The sequence below is a fragment of the Saccopteryx bilineata genome, chromosome 9 (assembly GCF_036850765.1).
Source record: "Saccopteryx bilineata isolate mSacBil1 chromosome 9, mSacBil1_pri_phased_curated, whole genome shotgun sequence".
Taxonomy (NCBI): Eukaryota; Metazoa; Chordata; class Mammalia; order Chiroptera; family Emballonuridae; genus Saccopteryx; species Saccopteryx bilineata.
In genome coordinates, this window is record NC_089498.1 from 60,387,593 (window position 1) to 60,396,827 (window position 9,235).

Below are 9,235 nucleotides of genomic sequence, written 5' to 3' on the forward strand. Positions count from 1 at the left end.
GGAAGATTGAATTATACCAAGCATATTTTCTGACCCTAAAGCTTTGAAATTAGAATTCAACTGCAAAATGAAGTAAAGAAACCCACACAAATGTGGAAATTAAACAATATACCTCTAAAAATGTGACTGGGTCAAAGAAGAAATAAAAGCAGAAATCAAAAGATATATACAGACAAGTAAAAATGACAACATGACATTTCAAAATTTCTGTGATGTAGTAAAAGAACTAATAAGACAAAAGTTTATGTTGTTACAGGCTTATATCAAGAAACAAGAACAATCCCGAAAAAAGCAACCTAATATCACATCTTAAAGAGCTAGTAAAAGAAGAACAAAGGTAACAAAGTCAGCAGAAGAAAGGAAATAGTAAAAATTACAGCAGAACTAAATGAAACAGAGAACAAAAAAACTACAGAAAAATTAATACAACAAAAAGCTGGCTCTTCGAAAAGATCAATAAAATCAACAAACCACTAGCTAAACTCACAAAAGAAAAAAGAGGAATGACTCATATAAACAAAATCTGAAATGAAAGGAGAAATAATCACAGATATACAAAGGATCATAGTAGAATATTATGAAAGATTATATGCCACCAAATTCAACAACTTAGAGGAAATTAATAAATTCCTAGAACTATACAATCTTCCTAGACTGAGTCATGAAGAAGTGTAAAACCTAAGTAGACCAATAAGCAGGAAGAAAATAGAAATAACTATCAAAAATCTGCCCCAAAACAAAAGTATATGATCAGATTGGCTAAACTAGTGAACTCTACCAAACATTCAAAGAATATTTGGTACTTGTCCTTATCAAAGTCTTCCAAAAAATAGAAAAAGAAGCAATACCGCCTAACACATTTAAAAAAAATTTTTTTATGGGAGACAAAGACAGAGAAAAAGAACAACAGAGAGGGACAAATAGGGACAGATAGAAGGGGAGAGAGATGAGAAACATCAATTCTTGGTTGTGGCACCTTAATTATTCACTGATTGCTTTCTCATATGTGCCTTGACCAGGGGGTTACAGCCGAGCCAGTAACTCTGTTGGTCAAACCAGAAACCTTGGGCTTAAGCCTGCAACCTTGGGCTTCAAACCAGTGGCCTTTGGACTCATGCCAGTGACCATGGGTCAGGTCAATGATCACATGTGCAAGCCAGAGACCCCGTGCTCAAGCTGGTGAGCCTGCACTCAAGCCAGCTACCTCAGGGTTTCAAACCTGGATACTCTGCACCTCAGGCCACTGCTCCATTCACTGTGCCACTTCCTAGTCAGGCTTCCTAACACATTTTATGAGGCCAAGATAACCCTCATACCAAAATCTGGCAAGGACAACACAAAAAAGAAAACTTGAGACCAATATTTCTAATAAATACAGATGCAAAAATCCTAAACAAAAATACCAGCAAATCGAATACAACACATTAAAAAAATAATACACCACAAATCAATTGAGTTTCAATCTAGGGGCACAAGGACAATTTGACATATGGAAATCGACTAATGCAATATACCACATAAACAAAACAAAGAACAAAAATCATATGATCCTAGACATAGATGCAGAAAAGGCATTCAATAAGATACAACATCTTTTTATATTTAAAACACTCAATAAAATCCAAATAGGAGAAAAGTTCTTCAACATAATAAAAGACATATATGACAAACAGCTAATATCACATCATATGGTGAAAAAATGAAATCTTTTTTTCTAAAAACAGGAATAAGATAAGGCTGGCCACTCTCTTCATTCTTATTCAGCATAGTTCTGGAAATTTTAGCCAGAGCAATTAGGCAAGAGAAAGAAATAAAAAGACATCCATATCAGTAAAAAAAAAAAAAGTAAAGATACCACTTTTGCAGATGACATGATCCTCTATATAGAAACCTAAAAGAGTCCACCAAAAAACTATTAGAAACAATAAACCAATACAGTAAAGTCACAGGATACAAAATCAATGTACAAAGGTTTATTGCTTTTCTACATGCCAACAATGAAACTCAGGGAAAAAAACCTCAGAAAAAAACCCAATTACTTTTATAATTCCAACAACAACAACAACAAAAATATCTAGAAATATACTTAACAAAAGATGTGAAGGACCTATATACTAAAAATTACAGGCCTGACCTGTGGTGGCGCAGTGGATAAAGCATCAACCTGGAACGCTGAGGTCGTCAGTTCAAAACTCTGGGCTTGCCTGGTCAAGGCACATATGGGAATTGATGCCTCCTGCTCCTCCCCCATTTTCTCTCTCTCCCTCTTTTTCTCACTCACTCTTTTTTCTCTCTAAAATGAATAAATAATTTTTAAAAAGAATATATTAAAAACTATAAAACATTATTGAAAAAATCTAAAAAGAAACAATTAAATAAAAAAACATTACAGGTTCATGGATTGGAAGAATCAAAATTGTTAAAATAGCCATAGTACCCAAAGCAATATACAAATTTAATTTAATCCCCATCAAAATCCCAATGTCATTTTTTAAGGAAATAAAACAAAAAATTGCCAGGTTTGTATGAAAAACCCTGAATAGCCAAAGCAATCCTGAGGAAAAAGAACGAAGCCAGAGATATCGCACTACCTGACTTCAATTATACCATGATAATCAAAACAGCATGTTATTGGCAGAAAAACAGACACACAGACCAATGGAACAGAATTGAGAACCCAGAAATAAAACCACACATATATGGACAAATAATCTTTGACAAAGAAACCAAAATCACACAATGGAGAAAAGAAAGCCTGTTCAATAAATGGTGCTGGGAAAATTGAAAAAACATATGCAAAAGAAGAAAACTTGACTACCGTATTATTTTGTACATTGATTATGTATCCTGTGACTTTACTCTATTGGTATATTGTTTCTAATAGTTTTTTGGTGGATTCTTTTCAATTTTCTATATAGAAGATCATGTCATCTTCAAAAAGTGATACCTTTACTTCTTCTTCCCCAAAGACCTAAGTATGAGATCTGAATCAATAAATTACATAAAAGATAACATAGGTACTAAACTCATGGATGTTGGCCATAGAGATCAATTCATGAATTAGACCCCAAAAGCAAGAAAAGTAAAGGCAAAAATAATTGAATGGGACTAAATCAAACTAAAAAACTCAGCACAGCAAAAGAAACTGACAACTAAACAAATAGCCAATTTGCCTGACCAGGCGGTGGCACAGTGGAGAGAGCATTGGACTGGGATGCAGAGGACCCAGATTCAAGACCCCAAGGCGGCCAGCTTGAGCACAGGCTCATCTGGTTTAAGAAAGGCTCACCAGCTTGAGCCCAAGGTCGCTGGCTTGAGCAAGGGGTCACTCGGTCTGCTGTAGCCCACCAGTGAAGGCACATAAGAGAAAGCCGTCAATGAACAACTAAGGTGCTGCAACAAAGAATTGATGCTTCTCATCTCTCTCCCTTCCTGTCTATCTGTCCCTATTTGTCCCTCTCTCTGTCTCTGTCACAAACAATAAAAATTAAAAATAAATAAACAAATAGCCAATTAAATGGGGGATGATATTTGCAAACAATAACTCCAATAAGGGGTTAATATACAAAAGATATAAATAACTCACAAAGCTCAGCAACAAACAAGCAAATGATCCCCAAATGGGGAAAGGACCTGAACAGGCACTTCTCCCAAAACGACATACAAATGGACAACAGGTATATGAAAAGATGTTCATCTTCACTAGCTATTCGAAAAATACAAACTAAAATGACAATGAGATGCCACTTCACACCAGTTAGATTGGCTATTATCAACAAAACAGGTAAAAACAAATGTTAAAGAAGCTGTGGAGAAAAAGAAACTTTCTTTCACTGCTGGTGGGAATGCCAATTAGTACAACCACTATAGAAGAAAGCACGGTGGTTTTCCAAAAACTTAAGAATAAAATTATCATATGATCCAGCAATCCCTCTACTGGGTATCTACCCCCAAAACTCAGAAACATTGGTACATAAGGACACATGCACACTCATGTTCATCGCAGCATTATTCACAGTGGCCAGAACATAGAAACAACTAGTGTCCCTTGATAGTATTGGATAAAGATGTGGTATATATAAACAGTGGAATACTGCTCAGCCATAAGAAATGATGACATAGTGCCATTTACAACATCAACAATAGACCTCGAGAACATTATATTGAGTGAAATAAGTAAATCAGAAAAAGCTAAGAACTGTATGATTTTATACATAGCTGGGATATAAAACTGAGACTCATGGACATATATAAAAGTGAAGTGATTACCACGGGGAGGGGGATGTGTGGGAGGGAAACATGGGGGAGGGTGTTGGGTTAGGGTGTAAAAAGAGACAAATATAAGGTGATGGAAAATGATTTGACTTTTGGTGGTAGATATACAACGTAATCAATAGTTCAACTGTTTTAGAAATGTTTACCTGAAACCTGCTTACTATTATTGATCAATACCATCGTTAGAGTTACTTTTCTAAATAATTTTTTTTTAAAAAAGATCCTTTACAAAATGTAAATTTTACTACATATTCATAAGTCAAAATAAATTATATCATTAGTATGAAGAAAAGAGAAAAAAATATATTATATAAGAAAACCGGTTTGGGCTAAATATTTGAGGTGAGGCTAGGGTGAGAGATAGCAAAGTCAAGGACCCAGGGTTGCATGGTAGCAGCATAAAAGCACACATCAATTCAAGGTGGGAATAACATTTCTATCCTGTTCAGAGCCTTCTACCTTCCAGCAAAGGTAAAGCTGAAGCTCTAGTCAAACACAGATTGCAATTGAGGGAGTCATCTAGTTTGAAGAAGACCCTCCCACTTCCTTAGACACACATAAGCAGGAAATAGCTAAGCTGCGTGGGGCCCATCCATGAAAGCCTCCACTCTTCTAGGACGAGTAGAAGGTATATTTTACCCTTAATTCCTCCTACACTTTGAAAAAGAATCTTTTAAGTTTTTGTTCCTCCTCCTGTGGCTCCATTTATCACTTCTCTACTTTCAAATCTTGATCGCATTCACTTTACACATGCTGTCAGAGTGTTGGCCCATGTAAATGTGTCTACATTTCAACTGATAACCACCTTTGTTCACAAAATGATACTTTGCATCTCTTTAAAATTCCCCACCCACGAACATTGTTCTGGTTACCTATTGTCTTAATGCAGTGGTTCTGAAAAGTGTGCACCAGGGCGCACTGGTGTGCCCTAGATTTCCAGTTATGCTCTATAGAATTCCAGCGAAATATGTGCCTATTGGGGACCAAAAAACCAACAGTTTTTGGAGTTTAGATATTTGGGGGACAGAGTTGTGGGGAATTGGCTGTAAGCTGACAGTCTGCCCAACCCCCCACCTCATTTGTCTGATTAGGTTGCAAAAGGCCTTTAAACTGTGGTGCTGGATTATTTACACTACCCACCATGTTCCCCAGAAAGACTGGAGGCAAGTTTCTTCTATCCTTTGTTTGGTGTAAAGTTAAGATGATATGTATGGTGGGGATTTTCTGCACTCAACACAATTAAGAGTAAAAAGAGAGGAATTCTTCAATGTATTAACGAGGAAATGAGAGTTTGCCTATCAAATATATGCCCAAACATTGAAGAAATCTCTAGGACACATCAGATTCATGTGTCTCATAAACACAAGAATGAAAAAACTTAACACATTTGCTCCAGGACCTGCCGAATTTACTAAATCTTACTAAGAATATATTTAGATATATATAAAGATAACTTTTTTGTTGTTTTTTTATTTTTTAACCCTCTTTTTTACAAATTCTAAAAAGCATAATTCAAAAACGGAAACATAAAAATGTTTTTTAATGTCAGAATAATGTCATATTTATTTTGTTTAATTACCATAAGAGCACACTTGGACTTTATTTTTTTAAAATATTTGACTTAATTATTATAACATATTTCTCAGAAATTTGTATATAGTGCACCTACAATTATTTGTAGGATTTTAAATGTGCCCTGACTTCAAAAAGTTTGAGAACCACTGTCTTAATGTCTTAAAACAACCATTTTATTTTGCTCTTGATTTAGAGAGTTAGGAATTTTGGAAGAGTGTGACTGGGAAGTTTATCTCAGATCCATGTGGTGTCAGCTGGGCAGGTGGTACTGGAGGACCACCTTCCAGATGGAGACTTCAGTCACATAGCCAATAACTCAATTCTCCTTGACCTCTCTCTCCACATGACATCTCATCCTTCAGGATCTCTTCATATGGGTTGAACTTCTCACAGCATAGTGATCTCAAGGTATTCTCTCTTCTTACATGGCAGCTGACTTCCAAGAGACCAAGACAGAAGCTGACAATTCACTTAAAGTTTTGGCTTAGGTTAGCATAAAATTATTTCTGCCATACTTTATTGGTCAAAACAGATATGAGTCAGCTTAGATTTAAAGGCAGGATGATAGACCCCCCTTTTAATCAGAGGGGTGTCAAGAATATTTGTAACCATCTCTTAATCTACCACAGATATTTAATATTTTTGTTTTTGTTTTTTTGTTTTGTTTTTTCTGAAGTTGGAAACAGGAAGGCAGTCAGACAGACTCCCGCATGCGCCCAACCAAGATCCACCTGGCATGCCCACCAGGGGGCGATGCTCTGCCCATCTTGGGGCCGTCACTCGGCCAAAATCAGAGCCATTCTAGCGCCTGAGGCAGAGGCCACAGAGCTATCCTCAGTGCCCAGGCAAACTTTGCTCCAATGGAGCCTTGGCTGTGGGATGGGAAGAGAGAGACAAAGGGGTGGAGAAGCAGATGAGCGCTTCTCCTGTGTGCCCTGGCCGGAAATCGAACTCGGGACTCCCGCACGCCAGGCCAATGCTCTACCACTGAGCCAACCGGCCAGGGCCTACCACAGACATTTATATTGATGCATCTAGGAATAATTATTATTGGTTTCCTTAGAGTCATGATAGCAGATAGTTATACTTTTCAATTCAATGGATCATTAATACATACTTTTAGGTTACCTATATATGTGTGTATATATAGCCATTAAGAAGAGAGGAAAGAGTTCTGGTATTCTCCGGGAACAAAAAGTTTGGCTACTTAATATAACTAATTCAAGCAACAGTCCTCAACAGTGTTGTTTCAACACCCTGACGTGACATGATTAACTGCGAAGTCTGTTGCAACTTGCAAGTCACTTGTTAAATATTGACACTGGTGAATAATTCAATTACTAAATAATAAATTAGAGCAGATCCAAGTTTTTTCTCCCTCAGCATCATTCTCTCCCATGAATTTCTAACTGCATTCTCCAGTGGAGATGAAGGGGGTGGAGTTGTGGCAGCTCTTCCACTGGGAACTGTCCATAACCCTGGCACACTGCTGGGAAAATTCCACACCCCAGCCATCAGCCATCCTTTATGACTCGGAGGAGAAAGGAAAAAAAATTAAGAACTCCAAGTTTAAACCATGTTGCTAATGAAGCCACTATTAGTTAGCTAGATAAAAACTGGATAAAATCCAAATACAAAGCAGATTTGAAGTCTACTTTGCTTATTATCAATAGAGAAAAGTCTTACAATGTTGTTCTCCCTTTTCTCTTCTGCCTTGAACAGAATTCTGCCTTTCTCTGTCCTTTCCCCAACAGGCCCACAAATGAAGACTAACAAACCTTAGTAAAATGTTTATCAGTCACCAATCCTACTGGAAAAATAACTCAAAAGTCATACGTGCTAAGCTTGAACAGGAGTACTGTTTACTGAGACTGAAATCAGCAAATGTATTTATAGTTCCAATAGCATAATGGCTCACTCCACAACTATTTCCAGTTACTAAGTGCCTATTAATATAAAATAAAATGTGCCTCCTTGAAACAGTGACTTCCGTAGACCTTGTTAGCTGTCTTTTGTAGGTTGTTAACACACATCCCGAGAGAGCCCGTTGCACCTGACTCGGGGCAGTCAGGGCTGCTTCAGTTCTACATTTGGTATCAATCTCTCCGTGCAGGATTCAGTTCATATCATTGATGGGCCTGTTGTCTCTGACTTGCACAGAAACAATTAACTTTTTTTTAAAAAAAAGGTTTATTGATTGATTGTAAAGAGAGCAGGACAGGGAAGGGTGGAGAGAGTAAAGCTTCACTTCAGTTTTTTGTTTTTTAATTTATTTTATTTTTGTGGCAGAGACAGAGAGAGAGAGAGTTAGAGAGAGGGACAGACAGATAGGAAGGGAGAGAGATGAGAAACATCAATTCTTCGTTGCTGCTCCTTAGTTGTTCATTGATTGATTTCTCATATGTGCCTTGACCGTGGGGCTACAGCAGACCGAGTGACCCCTTGCTCTAGCCAGTGACCTTGGGCTCAAGCTGGTGAGCCTTGCTCAAACCAGATGAGCCTGCGCTCAAGCTGGCAACCTCGGGGTCTCGAACCGGGATCCTCCACATCCCAGTCTGACGCTCTATCCACTGCGCCACTGCCTGGTCAGGCTTCACTTTAGTTTTTTATGATCGCTTCTTATATGCACATTGATTGGGTAAGCCTGGGGTTTTAAACCAGCGACCTCAGCATTCCAGGTCAATGCTTGATCACTACACCAACACAGGCCAGGCACAATTAAATTCTTAATGGTCCTCAAGAAATCATTAAAATTTATTGGCAATGCTCTAATTGGGTAGCTCAGTTGGTTAGAGCATTTTCCTGATATGCCAAGGTTGAGGTTTGATCCCTGGTCAGAGCACATGAAAGAATCAACCAGTGAATGTATAAATAAGTGGAACAATAGATCAATGTTTCTTTCTCTCTCTCAAATCAATAAATAAAATTTAAAAATTTATTGGTGATAGTGTAACTTTCAACCAAAATAGTAAGTACCAAGTCCTAGAATCAATAGGATGTAAATTACTGCCACAGAACTCATCAGAAATGGTCAATCTAGTGAGAAAAAAATTGAATATCCAGAGTCAACTTTCAAAGAAAAATATAAAAAAATTTAATATGAATGTATAGCACACTTTAGAGATACTCTTCATCAAATAACTTAAGTGCTAAAAGCTCAAAAGCCTAGAGAGCAGCATAACAGAAGAAAAAGTACACATGGCGAGTTCTGGGGCCTGGAAGCTGCCTCAGTTCTACCATGAGCACATTTGACCTCATGTGGTGAGTAGCTAAACTTTTCTAGACCTCAGTGTCTTAAATTATGGGGCAGCCAGATATGATGATCTTTAGTGGCTTTGCCAGTTTTTAAATTCTGTAATTTTGGGGGAAATGTAAAACTAAAGTT